Source organism: Amphibalanus amphitrite, unplaced genomic scaffold (genome assembly GCF_019059575.1).
Source record: "Amphibalanus amphitrite isolate SeventyFive unplaced genomic scaffold, NRLGWU_Aamphi_draft 000291F_arrow, whole genome shotgun sequence".
NCBI lineage: Eukaryota > Metazoa > Arthropoda > Thecostraca > Balanomorpha > Balanidae > Amphibalanus > Amphibalanus amphitrite.
This window is the reverse complement of record NW_024881786.1, coordinates 152,754-170,354: the sequence shown is the minus strand read 5'-3', so window position 1 is coordinate 170,354 and position 17,601 is coordinate 152,754. Positions and strand designations below refer to the sequence as shown.

The window sequence follows — 17,601 nt, the reverse complement described above, 5'->3', positions numbered from 1 at the left end:
GTCCGCCGGCGGAGGACGCGCCGTGCCGCGCGGTCACCTCGCAGCGGGGGCCGGGGGACGGGCGGGTCGGGTCACTACAGTGCGCGGGAGGATGCGCCGCGCGGATCGACTCGGCGCGGGACCGGGAAGTCGGGGGCCGAGTCACTGCAGCAGTCGCAGACATATAGAGCATAGATAGAGCATAGTTGGTTGCGGTCTGAACTGTCTTCATGATCTCATGATCAGGGCGCCACTGGGGACCACAGGCTCATGACGTCCCACCCGGCACCCCCAAAACTCCCGGCAGCGGCGCACTGATCACACAGAGACACAGAGCCTCACACAGACCACACAGAGCCTCACGGGGCGGGCGCGACCCGTGACTGGAGGGCTGTGTCGCCTGCAGGCCGTGATTGTGGCTGCCATGTCCTGTCCGGCCCCGCGTGGCTGACGGGCGCGGGACGCGGGTGGCATGCAGGGCGGGGTGGGACAGCGGCGGACGGAGACACGCCCTCCCTCCCTCCCGACTGACTGTCGGGGACTCGGGATGGATGGGGGAGTCGGCCGGCCCCCAGCGCTGCAGCCAGCGCCCTGCAGATGCAGCTAAAACAGCGCATGACACAATAGCTGCCACGAAACTAGCTGTACTGCAGCAGACTGCAGACTCTATGTTCTCTGGTTACAATTGAAGGTTGTAAGAAATTATTAACGTCGGTAGTTTCCTGTGGCAGTTCATATTACTTCGCATTTGTTCAATGGTTTACTGGTAGTCCATTGCATGTGTGCCAGCCATGCATTCATCATTGTTGACCAAAGAACGCAATGTTTGTACAACTGCATGCAACCTGAAGGAAACATTAAAACGTAATCGATCTAAGTATAATCAAAAACTGAAGAAAGCTTCGTTTTATTTTCGCTAAATTCAGCTACATACTTGTAAGTTGCCATGTGACCAAATGTGATCGGGAGCGTCATTGTCGGGATGATGGCTTTACTGCCCTGGCACCCCACTAACGACAGACAGAAACACTGCACCATTAGCTTCTGGGGCATCTTTACTGCCATCTATACACGGATCGTGAGGACCCCGCCTCCAAACCAGATAACCTGTAACCACCGTCGGCACCCGATAAGGTATACGGGACGGTGTTCCCCAGCCGGCCCACTGGCTGATGGTATCGGCTCGCCGCCGGGCGGGGAGCGCCGCCGCGCTGTTTGGGGCACAGCGCGGCCGCCGGTCCCCCCCCCCCCCCGCAGTCGGCAGATGCTGCTCCGGAGTCGGACCGGTGCCCGGCCAAAAATGCAGCCCCGTCACTCAGGCTGCGCGGACGCTGTCCTTCCCGGACGAGCCAGGTGATCACGACGGAGGTGTTTTTACGGCCGGCTGCAGCGACGTCCGCGCCTCTATGAGAAATGCGACTGGAGATAACACGAGAAAAAGGCGACGACCTGCGCCGTAACAGCGACAGTGCTCAGACGGTTGCGCGGGCCGAGCTGGGACATCAAATGGGCACCCCGCGTGATGGCAGCTGCTTGTAGCACGGCATCGGAACGGCGGATGACAGGACACTGAACATCGGCGACGGGTGTAAGGGAATGTTGTAGTGAGACTGAACTAGTCTCACTGGCGGCGAACGATTGCAGGTAACATCTCACCAAGCCCATGAACTGAGAGCGGTGGCCGGTGACTCATGGTAAGTCATCAGTTGCAGTGGCTAACAGATCGCCCTCTCGTCCCTGGGGCTATTTCTGCGTGAACCGAACTGGTAACTAGGCTCAGCACTGCACGTTATTAGCCTCTGCCATCCCGCCAACTACTGGCTAAAGTGTGCCTTCGGGCATCCTCCTCCCAAAGGCAAGTGTGTGGAGGTCGGCTTATCAGCTTGCATACATAGGCAGCACCTGTCGGCTACCACTGCGGCGCGCCATATCACCTACGGAATCAGAGCGAAACACGTGTACGGAATGGCGCTTAAAGTCCTTGGGCACATTGAGTCGCTATAAGAAAAATTGTAGGAACTTCACCGAGTAAGTAGTACAGTCGGTGACATTCATTCATAAAAATGCGAGCTTCCTCGCGCTGGTGGTTGGCCTGATTTTTTCCTTTGCCCTGATGTCTAGGATTCTGACTCATTCCGTCCGATCGATATCAATCGATAAAAAACGCGCGCCTGCCGCTGTCATCGGACCACCCGGCGACGGGCACATCTCTCTATTGAGCGGGCAGCAAGGTCGGCTCACCCGACCGGACCAGTCGGAGAAAAACTCTCCGTCTGGACCATCCCGTGTCAGCCCTGACACCCGCCGCCGCCTTTTAGATCGCGCCGCCGCCGACTGCCGGGGACGGCCGTCTCTCTCCCTGCAGCGCTGGCCGCCGGCTTTTACCACCGGTGCTCGCGGCTCCGCCAATAGGTCACTCATGTCTGGCAGCGTCGTTCGGCATCCCCTCGGCGGCCGGCGGCCACTCTGCGCGCGCCCGGACCCGCGCGCCGCAGATGGACGCACCGATAGCCGCGCGGAGAGGGGTCACCGCACGGGCCGCCGCCATTAACGCGAAAAGCTTTAGGAGCTGTTTCGCATGATCCATTAAAAGTTGTCTCCATTTGAGCTGCCTGCCTGCACTCGAGGCAATGGCTTCGCAGCTAGGTGCAGGTGTAAAAGTCTGTTGCGCCACTTTCGGCTCGAAATGGCAGGGGCCTCGGCAAGCTTCTAATTGCTACCGACCAGATACAATCTTTACGTAATGGACACATCTTCACAAAGTGCTGTATACAACCAACAGATTTCAGCCTACAAGGGAGTGGGTAATCTGAAAGATGAATCCAACTGGAATAACAAGGAAGATATGGACAGAGTTTGACGCACGGACAGATCGGTTTGATGTTACAGTCCATACGATCGGAAAGATGGAGCGATTGAAGAGTGACATACGCCCACGTTACTTGAAGCCTACTGAGGTAATGTCAGTAGATTTCCCATCACACTGACCCAACTCGACAAAGCCAGAAAATTGGGCGGACTACAGGCAGCCGTCCGAGCTGTTAGACAGACGGAAGGGGATGGGAGGGACCTCATCCCCTTTGAGGTCAGAGCATGTCGGTTCCGCCATTCAGTGCTGGGACAGCGGTGTGCGCTGATGAGCCGGTCGCTGGCTGATGAAGTTCTCCGGCTCCCAGACCGCCGGGCCGGGCCAGCGGGCCTCATATCGCCGCTACCACTACGAACCGCCGGGCCGGGCCAGCGGGCCTCATATCGCCGCTACCACTATGAACCGCCGCGCCGCGCCAGCGGGCCTCATATCGCCGCTACCACTATGAACCGCCGGGCCGGGCCAGCGGGGCTCATATCGCCGCTACCACTATGAACCGCCGCGCCGGGTCGGCCCGTGCGGCCGGCGCAGAGGGAGGGACCGGCCCGCCCCTCATTACACGAACAGGTGGCTGTAATAGAGACCGACAATTATCGCCACTGACCGCAGCCTAATTGCCCCCCCCCCCGCCCCTTTGCCGGCTGGGCGGGCGGGTACCGCTGCCAGGGCCGCAAAGATAGGAGCATATAAAGCAGACATACAGACAGAGCAGAGCAGAGACAAATCACATACGAAGAGGAAGACCGAAGTCAACCAGACCTCACAGCCACATGCAAACAGAAACGGTGACCAATGGCCATTACCTAAGCAGGGGCGCCCGGTGGATCAAGCACCTTGCGTCCAGTCTGCAGTGTCCTGGCCACCGTTTCGAGCGTGACGCGTCGGCGGCGGGCGGCCCTCCGCCACGCGCCACTAGTTATGGATCAGATAGCCGCCCGAAACTTGACCCGCGCGCCGCGACAGGTGGCATGTGGCCGGTATTCGGACCCGGTGACGCAACCGACCTGCAGCGGCGGCCGTTCTGAGAACGCCATTTGGCCTCGGTTTGCCGAGTTCTCGATGGGCGGCGTCCGTTTCTAGGAATAGGCCCCAGGTCGGCCGGAGCTGGCCCGACGCTCCATGGCGTGCTGTGTGAGGGCCGGGCGGGGCCGGGCGGGGCGGACAGGCCGGGAGAGTGGCTGGGTGGGTCGGCTGGGCGGCTCTGGTTCTCCAGTTACAGTGACAGTGTCCTCTGTCGTCCGCTGACGGTGGATTGTCGGCGCCGGCGGGACAGACGGCGGCGCAGCAGGCGCCTATCGGCCCATCAGCGCCCAGAGTGACCCAGCTCCGGGTCTTGGGACCTCACTAATCCCGTCACCTGACCTCACAGCTGACCCCAACGGTCCCTGACCTCCCAGGACTGACCTCACCGGTCCCTGACCTCCCAGGACTGACCTCACCAGTCCCTGACCTCACCGTTTCCTGGCAGCTTGGACTGACCTCACCGGTCCGTGACCTGTCATCTGACCTCACCGGTCCCTGACTTCCCAGGGATGACTGCACCGATCCCTGACCTCCCAAGATTGATCTCACCGGCTTGTGACCTCTCAGGATTGGCATATTCGGTCCCTGAGCCCCCAGTCTGGTGACTGACCTCAGCGGTCTCTGACATCCCAGTCTAGCGACTGACCTCATCGGTCCCTGGCCTCCCAGGACTGACCTCACTGGTCAATGAACTCGGCACTCGGTACACTAAAAAATCAATATCCAAGCATCTGACCTGCTGTCACATTACATGAATTTCGTCGGTCTCGTTGGTTCGTGGAGCATGGCTCGCATGTTACGCTTGAACAGATTGCTGAAGTCAGACATTATTTGAGCCACTTTGGGTACGTTCTGCAATCTCCAGAACGTACGTTTCGGGACAAAAAAAAAAACGAAGTGCCTCGTACCCTGACACCGCAATATCTCTGCGTTCTCAGAACATGAGCCACACATAGAGTCTGCCCAGCCGCCCGTGTCAGCCCTGCTCAGTAACCGCGGCGTTCTCTGGCCGGCGCGCCGTCCAGGACCCGGTCATCGCGGACCGTGACCCGACACGCCGGCCTGGTCTGTCACCAGCGGGACCCGTTAATTCTCTGACCCGTCACTGCCCTGACCCGCTACTGTTCTAACCTGCTATCTGAGGTTCTTACAATACTGCTCTGACCCGATACTGTCGGCTGGTTCTTGACCTGCCTCCGGCCTGACCTGTCACCGATCTGACCCGTCTCGGGTGTGACCGGTCACCGCCCTGACGCCCACTGCACTCGGTAGCTGTGCCGCGGGTCGGCCGCTCGCCGTCTGTGTCGTCACTCCCTTTCGAGCGACGGGCAGACGGAGGTACTGTTCAGCAGAGCTGCTGAGGGTGAGGGACAGAGGTGCTGAGCGGCAGAGCTGCTGAGCGGCAGAGGTGCTGCTCGGCAGAGGTGCTGAGGGCAGAGGTGCTTTGCGGCTGCTCTTAGCGCCGCCGGCCGCGCTGGTCTCACCCCTGACCGCCGCCGCCGCCGCCGCAGCCGGCGTGTCAGACATACCGCAGCTAAGTGTGGTCCGCTGTTCATGGCCGATTTATAAGTGTCCGAGTGTGGCCGCGACACCGCTGCGAATCCCGCCGCCGAGAGATGAATATTCAAACGACAGGGAGCAGCCGAGGCGGCGGCGCAGACGGCGGGGCAGGGGCCGGCCGTCAGGTGTAACCGGTCTCATTTTACAGGTGCCGGTACCACTGGACGGGAGCGAGGAGGCGTGCAGTGTCCTGCCGCTCTGAAACTGCAGTAGAGCGCAGCGCAGCCTGATTTGATCGTAGCCAGCTCCCGCTCTGGAGGCAACAGATGCATTGCGAGCGGGGATCCGTGCCCCGGGACTCTGGCGCAGATGGGTCATCGCCAGTTTCCCAGGGACCGATAGAGGGCTCAGGTGGTGGCACGGGGCGCTCCTCCGCCCCGAGGACAATCTGTGGCTCGGGACACCCGTCCCTCTCTCCTTCTCTCTCTCTCTCTTTCTCTCTCTCTCTCTCTCTCTCTCTCTCTCTCTCTCTCTCTCTCTCTCTCTCTCTCTCTCCCTTTCTATCTCTAGGTCTCTGATTTCTTCTTTGCATAAAAGGCAATCTACATAGCAGGCCAATTCACGCACTGAGCTTCGGAATGTTGACTGACAAACTCTCTTTTAAAGAAAAAAACTAGTGGTGCCATTTAGTGGTGGTTATTTCTATACCGTTCATGCTAATGAACATAGTGAAAAAGGCAAACTATCATAGCATTACAAGCAGGAAATATATAAGCCCTGCCGGAGCCGAGTGCCGACTTTGGTGAGCAGAGTTCCGCTCTGCCCTCTAGCTCTCAGATTATGCTGCCGCCGCTTTGGTTCGGAGTAAAGCCGTGTTCAGATGCAGCGATCCACATGAATACACCGTAATATAACCTTAGCTCCAGGATACGGTGAGACGAGCGCTGTCGGACCCATTACTGGAATACACCGACCGGTGAAATAATCCAGAGCGAAATACCGGGAAGGGCCCAATGCTGCCCAAAAATGCCGATGTTGAATGTCAGGCACAGTCCGGTCGCCGGCTCAGTATTGCTGGTAATCCATGGCAGAGAAGACCACAAATGATATGTGATTAATTCGTCTTTTAACGTTTGGAAGACTTTTGTTGACGCTAACAGTAACGCGAATATCTTAATCAAGGGTTTAACTCGAGTTAATCGTATGCTAAGCAGCGACACGATAATGTACTCATCAAAAAGGTCGTTGTACCTTAGCCACCTGTTGTTGGTGATACAATGAAATGAATAAACAGCACATCTGATAAATAACCGTTCCATAAACATGTAAATTGTGTAGAGCACTCCATTAGCCAGTAATGAGGCCTGCCGGCCGGCGGCGCACAGCTGATTGATTCGCCCCCTGTGATAATGACGCTACCCACTGCAGGTGCGGACAGAAGCGGCTATACGCGGATATTCCGCGGCGGATCCGGCCCGGCCATGGCGGCGGATTTCTGTGACAGCGACGGCGGCGGCGGCGGCTTACAGCAATTACACAGACCAGCCGCGACCTTCCTCATTAAGGCGGCAGACCGGGCCTGCCCTACATACATAGACGGCACTGTACATACGGCCGGTCTCGGGTCTGACCGGATCTGCATTACAGAGGGGGAACCGAGAGGGTCTGTCATACGGGTCTGACCGGGTCTACCGTATGTACAGGTCTGACCGGGTCTGTCCTACGGGCCTGACCGGGTCTACCGTACAGGTCTGACCGGGTCTGTCATACGGATCTGACCGGGTCTACCGCGTTAGGCGGCACGGGCGGACATCGATAGCAGCGCCTCTATCTGTCACTAGGGAAAGCTGGGCTGTAGGCGACGAAATACCGGCTGAGTTGTCACACGTTGAATAGGTTTATAGACATCCGTCTTGTGAAAAAGTTGAACTTTTGCCTTCAATATTTCTACAGGCAATTTTAGAAGTGTCTTCACATAGATTACAACACCGTTTAGATTATTGTATTCACTTCAAGCCTTCCCTATTGTTCTTGATGATGCGGGAACTATTTCTAATTAGTGTTTCTAGCTTAATAAAAGAACATATTGTGCAAACGATGAAAAAAACATAGATGGACGATTTTAAATGCAATGTTCTCTAGCAATTAATGGTAAATTCTCTACAGATCAAGGAAAAGGTGCATGCTAACTGATAATTTAAAGTTCTTGGGGCCAGTTGTTTTCTTCTTTTCTTACGACGCCCCAATGGCCGCAAATACACTTGTGATAACGCCTATCGGTACAGGTCTGACCGGGTCTGTCATACGGATCTGACCGGGTCTACCGTACAGGTCTGACCGGGTATGTCATACGGGCCTGACCGGGTCTACCGTACAGGTCTGACCGGGTCTGTCATACGGATCTGACCGAGTCTGTCATACGGGCCTGACCGGGTCTGCCGTACAGGTCTGACCGGGTCTGTCATACGGATCTGACCGGGTCTACCGTACAGGTCTGACCAGGTCTGCCGGACAGGTCTGGCCGGGTCTGTCATACGGATTTGACCGGGTATGTCATACGGGCCTGACCGGGTCTGCCGTACAGGTCTGACCGGGTCTGTCATACGGATCTGACCGGGTCTACCGTACAGGTCTGACCGGGTCTACCGTACAGGTCTGACCGGGTCTGCCGTACAGGTCTGGCCGGGTCTGCCGTACAGGTCTGGACGGGTCTGTGATACGGATCTGACCGGGTCTGTCATACGGATCTGCTCAGCCGGCCGGTTAGGAGGGCCTGTCATACGCTGATGACAACCAACAGCACAGCCGGCAAAACTGACATTTGCTACCGGGACCAGTCGGCAAAATCAGCCGATAGCTCTGCACGCGAGACCGTGAAGACGGCCGGCTTTTCGGTCATCCATCCCGGCAGCAGCCTCAGCGTTCAGCGCCGAGTCCCATTAGCGGGACACGGCGCCGGGGCCGGGTCGGTAACGCGACCCCCGCCGACCGCCGACCGGCGACCGGCGGCCGCGCTGACAGCTCCATCAGCCGCGCCGCTAGCGTCTCCGCCGTGCCGCGCTGACCGACCGTTTTTGCCGACCGCGCCAAATACGCCGCCGACGCGCCGCGGCGCCTTTTTGCCGCGGGCTATTAAATATGAAGGTGTTTGTCGGACTGATGGCAGGTGGTTTTTGTGGGTGGTATAGGCTCGCCGTACCGTGCCGTGGTACACCGGCCCGTACCGTGGTATACCGCACCGTACCGAGGTACACCGGCCCGTACCGTGGTATACCGGCCCGTACCGTGGTACACCGGCCCGTACCGTGGTATACCGCACCGTACCGAGGTACACCGGCCCGTACCACGGGTAGACCAGCCCGTACCGTGGCACACGCGGTCACGAGTACGACAGTAGAGGCCCCGTGTGTCGGTGATGCTGTAGGGATAGCCACGACCCGATCTTTCGGCACAGGAGCGGGTTGAACAGTGATAAAAGAGGCGGGTTCGGAGACTGACCTGTCAGCAGGTCCAGCGCGGGAAAGCAAAGGATTCAAACTATATCGTGCGTTATGTTGACACTGCTGTGATCCTGATTCAGCGCATTAGATGCATTGTTTTCTTCTAAGATATTTAGTCAGTTGAGGCAGACTGTATATCCGTTTATGTTATGTCTGTAGAATATTCATGGTGCGTGTCGGTCGGGACTCGGGCTGGCAATGTTCAGACTTCAGACCGACTGCCTCCGTACGTCAGCTGTGGCGGCTGCGATCCCCGCGCCGATAACATAGCCGAGCCGTGTAGGACAGCCGTGTAGGACAGCTCAGTTACCGCACCATCAGCGCCGCCATCAGCGCTCAGCTGCCTGCGGTGGCCAGGTGACGGACCCGGCGCACCGCCGTCACAAACCCGGCGCACCGCCGTCACAAACCTGGCGCAAGGCAGTGACAAACCTGGGGCACCGCAGTGACAGATTCGGCTCACCGTCGTAACAAAACTGGCGCACCGCCGCACCACAGAACAGGGGGTCACAAAACATACCTGCACACCGCACGACAGAACCGAGTAGCGACATCGAGCAAAGTTAAAAGAAATTGCGGTAGCGTTCTTCTCACTTTTTTAGAAGTGACTGAAGCCTCTTACTGCACGGTCTAACATGCGAACACATGTGTGTAATTGCCCACATACCATGGGTTAATTGCAGCGTGGAACCCTGCTGTATAGGTTGCATTGGTGGGTGTTTGAGTGATTGGGTGTTAGTGTGTGGGGCTACAAGCCGGCCAAGTCGCTCAGCAGAACACGGACACACACATTGCGAAAACAGGAAGGCCCATCCAGCATGGCACACCTTGTGACACGGTGAAACCCGCTGACACATCACTGACATGCCACTGACACGCCCAGAGACACACCCACAGAGACGCGGTGACACACCCAGAGACACACCCACAGAGCCACACCCACAGAGACGCGGTGACGCACCCACAGAGACACACCCACAGAGACACACCCACAGAGACACATCCACAGAGACGCGGTGACACGCCCAGAGACACACCCACAGAGACGCGGTGACACACCCAGAGACACACCCACAGAGCCACACCCACAGAGACGCGGTGACGCACCCACAGAGACACACCCACAGAGACACACCCACAGAGACACATCCACAGAGACGCGGTGACACGCCCAGAGACACACCCACAGAGACGCGGTGACCCACCCAGTGACGCACCTTTTGACACGCGCTGACACACCCCGAGTTACAGGGCGCCACACGCCCAGCCCAGGGAGACGGGTGTTCCATTTCAGCGGGCGGGGCGCGGCGGGCGCCGTCCGACCCGTCTCCTACGTCACTCCCCGTGACGTCATATACCGAAGGGATGGGTAGGTAGCGGCTCCCAGTTCTGCCGCACTGCCGCGGGGCTGCTCCATATACATGTACTTACATATTACACAGCCCTCGGAGAGCATCAGCCGCCGTCTGAGGTGGCCGGTCACCGCGCCACCGAATGGGGTACAGCATCCGACGGGGAAGGGGTCTGACGTTTACAGTCGGGGAGGGGGTCTGCCTCCCCCGTCAGGAGTGGACGGATGGCTTTCCCCGTGCATGAACCGCCACATGTCTCCCGCCGAGATTAACAGCTCTGAGACCCGTCTATGACTGAGACAGGTGGCAATCCTGGACTGTGATCACGGTGACTTACGAAATGTCGGGGGCACTCTGTAAGTGCATGGCTCGGCTGTGAATATCACTGACAGCTGGTGTACACAGTTTCAATAACACGCTTCTGCAGGTATGTATTCACTCTCAGGACCAACTGGAGTTCCTCACTAGAAGGAGACAAACATGTTTACCTCAGAAACACTAAAATGTTATCGAGGCACTCACAAAAGCAATCTTAAGCAAGAATGCAGGATGGGATATCCTGCAATACGTGACCGTATGACGATGCATCAAAAACGACAAGAGCGCAAATGCATCAGACGGCCAAAAACAATGAAAGGAGAGAGAGAGAGAGAGAGAGAGAGAGAGAGAGAGAGAGAGAGAGAGAGAGAGAGAGAGAGAGAGAGAGAGAGAGAGAGAGAGAGAGAGAGAGAGAAGAGAGAGAGAGATGTTGAGTGAGTGAGTGAGTAAATGACCCTGACCCTGGGAGTGAGTGAGTGAGTGAGTGAGTGAGTGAGTAAGTGAGTAAATGAGGAGTGAGTGAGTGGGTGGGTGAGTGCAGGACCCTGACGGCGGTGGTACGGCGCGTAGCTCCCTATCGGATGGTCAAGTGACATCCTGTCGGAGCTCCTAACGGTAACAGTCTGTCGGAGCTCGCACCGCGACATCCCGTCTCGGCAAGAGTTCAAGGCGAGCCGGCCGGCCGCAATCGTCAGTGCACTCCGTTTCACTCGCGGAGCACTGTCCAGTACCAATGTCATTTACGTCAGCTGACCGAATTGCAGCGCAGTCGGGAAAGCATGAACAGATGAGACCTTTCTGACCAGATGACAATCTCTCTTTATCAGTAGCCATCCATTACCGAGTTGCAGCGATGCAGTGGGATGTCCGCGTTGCTGAGTTACCCAGCTGCCTCGAGGAGGTGGGTGGGGGGTGGGTGCGTTGTTTGTTGTGCGCCGGGTCCCGTTAGCCGGCCACCGGTCGCCGCGGAGCGCTGCGCCGCGGAGCCGCGGACCGACGGCGGCACAGTGCACCGCGGGGCCGGCCGACGTGGAATGTCTCCCAGATGCCGGCGCTGCAGACGCCGCCTGTGAAAGCGGCGCCGCGCCGCACAGCGAAGGGCGCGCTCATCACGAAACTCTGCGACGGCCGCGCGTTTCGCACACGGCGCATCCCAGCGGCGCGGCGGGAATGCGGAGCGCCGCTACGCCGCCTCTGCTGACCGTTCCCACTCCGGGGCCGGGGTCGTGCATAGCAGTCGAGCCGATCGGCTGCGCAGTCTGCCGACCGGCCAGCAGCTATCAGCAGCCGGCCGCAACAATGACATTCCACGGACACAGGCAGGCAGACCGTCTCCGTGGCTCACCTACTCCGCAACGGCGTTTCCGATCTGAGTAATGCTGCATAAATGCAATGCACTTGCTATTGTGTCAGTTTTGCTTACGCGCGGTGGGAACTGTTCACAGGAGCCGACCAAGCAGCACGTTCCGACGGCCTTGGTGCTAGGTTCCTGTGAGGCGCTGCAGTTCCCACGCCACAGCTGTCCTCCGGCACAGCATCACGCTAGCTGGCAGGCGGCTGCCCAGCAGCGATCGTGCGCTGTGCGCAGTTGCAGTCACCACTCAGCTGCGCGATTTATTTGTAAGAAACGGAGTTATTACGCTTCGTAATATAAATGAGTGTATCTAATGTTGCGTTTTACCTTGGTATTTGCTCATTGCCGGATCGTTTCTCCTCAGTTTTCTGTCGTTCAGTGTTTTATTTAAAGTAACAATGGCAGTGTAGCAATGGATAGCAAGCCTGCTTACGGCACATCAAATGGAGGGCAGTCGCTTATGGAATGCATTAATCGATCAGATGAAAAGAATGCTTACACAAGGCATGTCTTGGCAGTTGACACACATAACAAATTCTCAGTTCATCCAGAGCAGAATTACCAGTCCATTTCATAATTTTCCATGCAGCATAAAATACATCTACGTTGGTCGGAAATAGCGAGGTTTGAATTTATAGCAATCGTAACTTTTCCCTTGTTCATTGCAGGCATCGCCTAGCAATCCTCCGAAGTGGGCGCAGCCGCAGTGCTGACTTGGTCGCAGGACCTCACGGGTCGCGCTCCGTTAGCAATCAGGGACCCATTGACTCGGGTCGCGCCCAGCACTTCCTGAAATATCACCGATAAACCGTGTGGGACGGCCGCCCGGTGTCCTGTGGCGCGCGTGTCGCGGCCGGCGGGGTCGTGGTCGCCGCGGCTCGGCCGCGCCCCCCGCCGAGCGCCGCGACACCAGCGCCGCGCCGTGGGCCGCGCGGCACGCGAAATACGAGCCAACCGATCATTTGTCCGGCACCGCGCCCAATGAAGATGCCAGCCGCGCACTCGCGAAATACGGCATTATAAAAATCCTTTATGTCCTCGGCTACATGACAGTGGCGGCGGCGCGAGATAAATCGCTCGCGCGCCGGCCGGTTTTCTCCGGCCGAATGGGCCGTGACGGCGACAATGGTCACTGTAAAAATGATACACCGGCCGGTGGAGCGCGCCGCCGGCCTGTATTATTTACTGCGCGGTGCACGGCGCGCCGGGCCGGCGCAATTTGCAGCCACGGCGGCGTGGCGAGTCCGGCGGGCGGCACTCGGTCTGCCGGTTCGGCCGGGCGCGTCCACCCCTCCCACCTCGGCACACCTCTTCCTACCTCTCCATTCCTCCCCATCTTTGCCAGCGGCGCTCGCTAATTGAAAAAGCAGCCGCGGCGCGACGCCGGGCTGCGTGGTGCTCGCCACCGCACCGACCGCCGTAAATAGAGCCCGGGACCGGCAGTGACGTCACCGGCACGCGAGTGACGTCACCGGCACGGCGGCGGCGAGTAACGGCCACCATCTGCATAAGCACACACATAGACAATGCCGTAATGGAGCGCTGTGATTTACGCACCGGCTTTGTAACAGAGAGATCAGCACGGTGGAGGCGGGGAGGGAGGGGGGGGGGGGGTGGCTGGATGGGACGGCTCTGCGCGGGACAGAGCGGGACGGGACGGGACGGGGCGGGACACTACAGGACGGGACGGGACGGGACGAGACGGGACGAGACGGGACGGGACGGGACGACGGTGGTTCTCGTAATGGGATGGAGGTTGAACTAGAATGAATAGGAAAAGACTGCACGGAACAAAGTTAGGTAGACGGCAAGGGACTGAATACTTAACAAACGATAAAGGCACGGGAAAGAATGCGTAAAGAATACTGCTGAAACAGACAACTGTATTCCCGAGAAGTATGAACTAATTAGTACACACAATACACGTCATCGTTAAGGCTGGCAAATTCAAGAGGCTCCATTGGTATTTTGTTGCAGCTGCGGACGCCCACAAGGCGTGTTGCGGGGACAGAATATCACAGATAACTGATTGTTTACGGAGTCGTCCGGAGGCGTAACGGCCCGTAGCTCAGCCCGGAGACGGGCCCGGAATGGCCGCCGGAGCACGACAGCCGCACTATGAAGACGTGCAGCGGACAGCGGGCTGCGGCCGCTTGCCGTTCAGCCGGCCGAATTGGAGATTAACGGCCCCACTAGCTGATTATTTGACACTTTGTTACGGCCGCAAATGAGCGCAGCCGTCGCCGGCCCGTAAAGTCGTCCAAGCACCGCCATCCGGTACCGGCGGACACGTGCACGGCATTCCGTGCCAGGGCGGCCAGATAGCGGCGATCAGCAGGCGCCGGTCGCCGCGGACGGCAGTCACAGAGACGGAGGGCCTCTGCTCCCCACAGACGGCAGTCACAGAGACGGAGGGCCTCTGCTCCCCACAGACGGCAGTCACAGAGACGGAGGGCCTCTGCTCCCCACAGACGAGTCACAGAGACGGAGGGCCTCTGCTCCCCACAGACGGCAGTCACAGAGACGGAGGGCCTCTGCTCCCCACAGACGGCAGTCACAGAGACGGAGGGTCTCTGCTCCCCACAGACGACAGTCACAGAGACGGAGGGCCTCTGCTCCCCACACTCCACAGACGGCACTCACAGAGACGGAGGGCCTCTGCTCCCCACAGACGGCAGTCACAGAGACGGAGGGCCTCTGCTCCCCACACTCCACAGACGACAGTCACAGAGACGGAGGGCCTCTGCTCCCCACACTCCACAGACGGCAGTCACAGAGACGGAGGGCCTCTGCTCCCCACAGACGGCAGTCACAGAGACGGAGGGCCTCTGCTCCCCACAGACGAGTCACAGAGACGGAGGGCCTCTGCTCCCCACAGACGGCAGTCACAGAGACGGAGGGCCTCTGCTCCCCACAGACGGCAGTCACAGAGACGGAGGGTCTCTGCTCCCCACAGACGACAGTCACAGAGACGGAGGGCCTCTGCTCCCCACACTCCACAGACGGCACTCACAGAGACGGAGGGCCTCTGCTCCCCCACAGACGGCAGTCTGGGAGTCAGGGACAGACTGCCGTCTCTCCCTGACTGGGAGCCTCTGCCCCCCAGCCACAGACCACTGATTGGCATGGAAGCTCACTACAGATGTTCGGTTGAGCTCAGCGCGGCTGAACGGGATGGAAACGGTGGGGACCGACGGAGAACACACAACGACAGCGACAGAAGGAGTGGGTCACCCGGGACCGACGGAGAACACGCAACGACAGCGACAGAAGGAGTGGGTCACCCGGGACCGACGGAGAACACGCAACGACAGCGACAGAAGGAGTGGGTCACCCTGGACCGACGGAGAACACGCAACGACAGCGACAGAAGGAGTGGGTCACCCGGGACCGACGGAGAACACACAACGACAGCGACAGAAGGAGTGGGTCACCCGGGACCGACGGAGAACACACAACGACAGCGACAGAAGGAGTGGGTCACCCGGGACCGACGGAGAGCACACAATGACAGCGACAGAAGGAGTGGGTCACCCGGGACCGACGGAGAACACGCAATGACAGCGACAGAAGGAGTTGGTCACCCGCCTCAGGGGCACATCACCAATCCGAGTCAACAGACAGAGGAACTCTGTTCCTCAATAAACTCTGCTGCAGATGAAACACAAGATTGCATGAAAATTCGGCACATGAATGAAAAAAAAAACATTTTTTATGGTTGATTTGTTTACATTGCTGTAGAGGAACACAGCTGTTCAGTCTGCCGCTCTATTTCAGAACGCCGCGCGGGCCGGCTGACCCGCGCAGACGATGACACCGCGGTACAGTCGAACAGACAGGCGCACGCACACCGCGCCCTGGGAACGCGCAGTCGTCGCATGGACCACGCCCAATTACCGTACAATTGTCATGCTTTTTCTCCGATGGGAAAATATTCCGCGTGCAGACGTAGTCGCTTTGCTTTGAGACCCCCCCCCCACAAAAAAATGACTATTCAAAATGAAACGTAACTATGTCGTCTTCAGCCGTTTTCATCATACAATCATGCATGAGAAACAGCACGAACAATGTCACGAGGTAGGTTAGATTCTAGATTGAGGAAGTCAAACGTCTCGCTTTGCGATTTGTTAAAAACAGACAACACAACACGAAGTGCTCCAATGCCGTGTGTGCTTGGCGATCCTCCGCGATAGGCCCTAGCCGGCCGGTCGGCTCCGGAGCTGGTTCTGTCCGATAGGTAGGCCCGACTGGGTCCGATAGGAAGGCCCGGCCCGACCGGCGCCCGTGGTCGTGGGAACCGACCGGTCCCGGACCATGTATGGACATCGGCATCGACTGGCACCACGCAGTTTTACCACTCCTTCGCTGCATCAGGGGGACAGGGGGGGGGGGGGGCAATGTGTGCAACGAAGTACGGTACTAACCATGTGAATTTTTGAGGTCTGCACAAATGTAGCAGGCAGGTATGAATCACCGTAAAGTGGACAAATTGGATAGTATTACATGAAACGGTTACGCAAAGCAAAGCTCGGGAACTTCGGAGTTCCACTGGCGCAGATTCGGTCACCAGGAGTCAGTCTGACTCACACCGAGCTCCTGCTCTGCGACAGGTCAGCGGGGTCAGGTCGTCCTCAGCCCGTTCTCCGCATCAAGTCAGCCCCCGGGACCAGTCCGTCCGCCGCCGTGGCGTACGGGCCCCTCGTCCGTCCGCCGCCGTGGCGTACCGGCCTCCGTCCGTCCCCCGCCGAGTCGTACCGGCCTCCGTCCGTCCCCCGCCGAGCCGTACCGGCCTCCGTCCGTCCCCCGCCGAGCCGTACCGGCCTCCGTCCGTCCCCCGCCGAGGCGTACCGGCCTCCGTCCGTCCGCCGCCGAGGCGTACCGGCCTCCGTCCGTCCCCCGCCGAGCCGTACCGGCCCCTCGTCCGTCCGCCGCCGAGCCGTACCGGCCCCTCGTCCGTCCGTGCTGTGGCGTACCGGCCCCTCGTCCGGCCGGGCCGTGGCGTACCGGTCCCTCGTCCGTCCGTGCTGTGGCGTACCGGCCCCTCGTCCGGCCGTGCTGTGGCGTACCGGCCCCTCGTCCGGCCGTGCTGTGGCGTACCGGTCCCTCGTCCGGCCGTGCTGTGGCGTACCGGCCCCTCGTCCGGCCGTGCTGTGGCGTACCGGCCCCTCGTCCGGCCGTGCTGTGGCGTACCGGTCCCTCGTCCGGCCGGGCCGTGGCGTACCGGCCCCTCGTCCGGCCGTGCCGTGGCGTACCGGCTCCTCGTGCGGCCGTCGCTCGTGCGGCCGCGACCTCCGGACCATCTCCATATAAAAGGCCGGCTGGCGTGTCCACCTCGGTCGGGTCGACACTAACCGCCGCCGCCGATTTATCTAACGGCGCGCGACGCGGCCGATCGCCGCGACACCGGCGCGCGTGAATCAGCTGATAGCATCGAGCCGCCGGCGGCGCCTGCGCGGCGACGCGGACCGACGGCCGGCCGGTGGGTGCTGCATCCGGCCGGCTGACAGACCAGCCTCCGCGCGCCGACATCAGCCCGACATCAGCGCGACAAACCGGCATCATCGGTCCGACATACCGCCCCGACAGTTCTTCCTCGCCTCCTTCTTAAGGAAGGAGAGGTCTAAAAGGGCATCCCCCGCCTAGTCTCCCTTCTCCTCCTCGGCGTTTTGGCGGCTTGTTCTGGGAGGGTCAGCGTTTTGGAAGCAC

At 59.3% G+C, this 17,601-nt stretch overlaps 1 protein-coding gene across 2 annotated transcripts in view; it reads right to left on the bottom strand.

The window, feature by feature from the left end:
- LOC122387608 (homeobox protein OTX2-like) overlaps nt 1-17,601 on the bottom strand; it is a 133,801-nt gene that overhangs the window by 67,055 nt on the left and 49,145 nt on the right. The window lies entirely within an intron of this gene.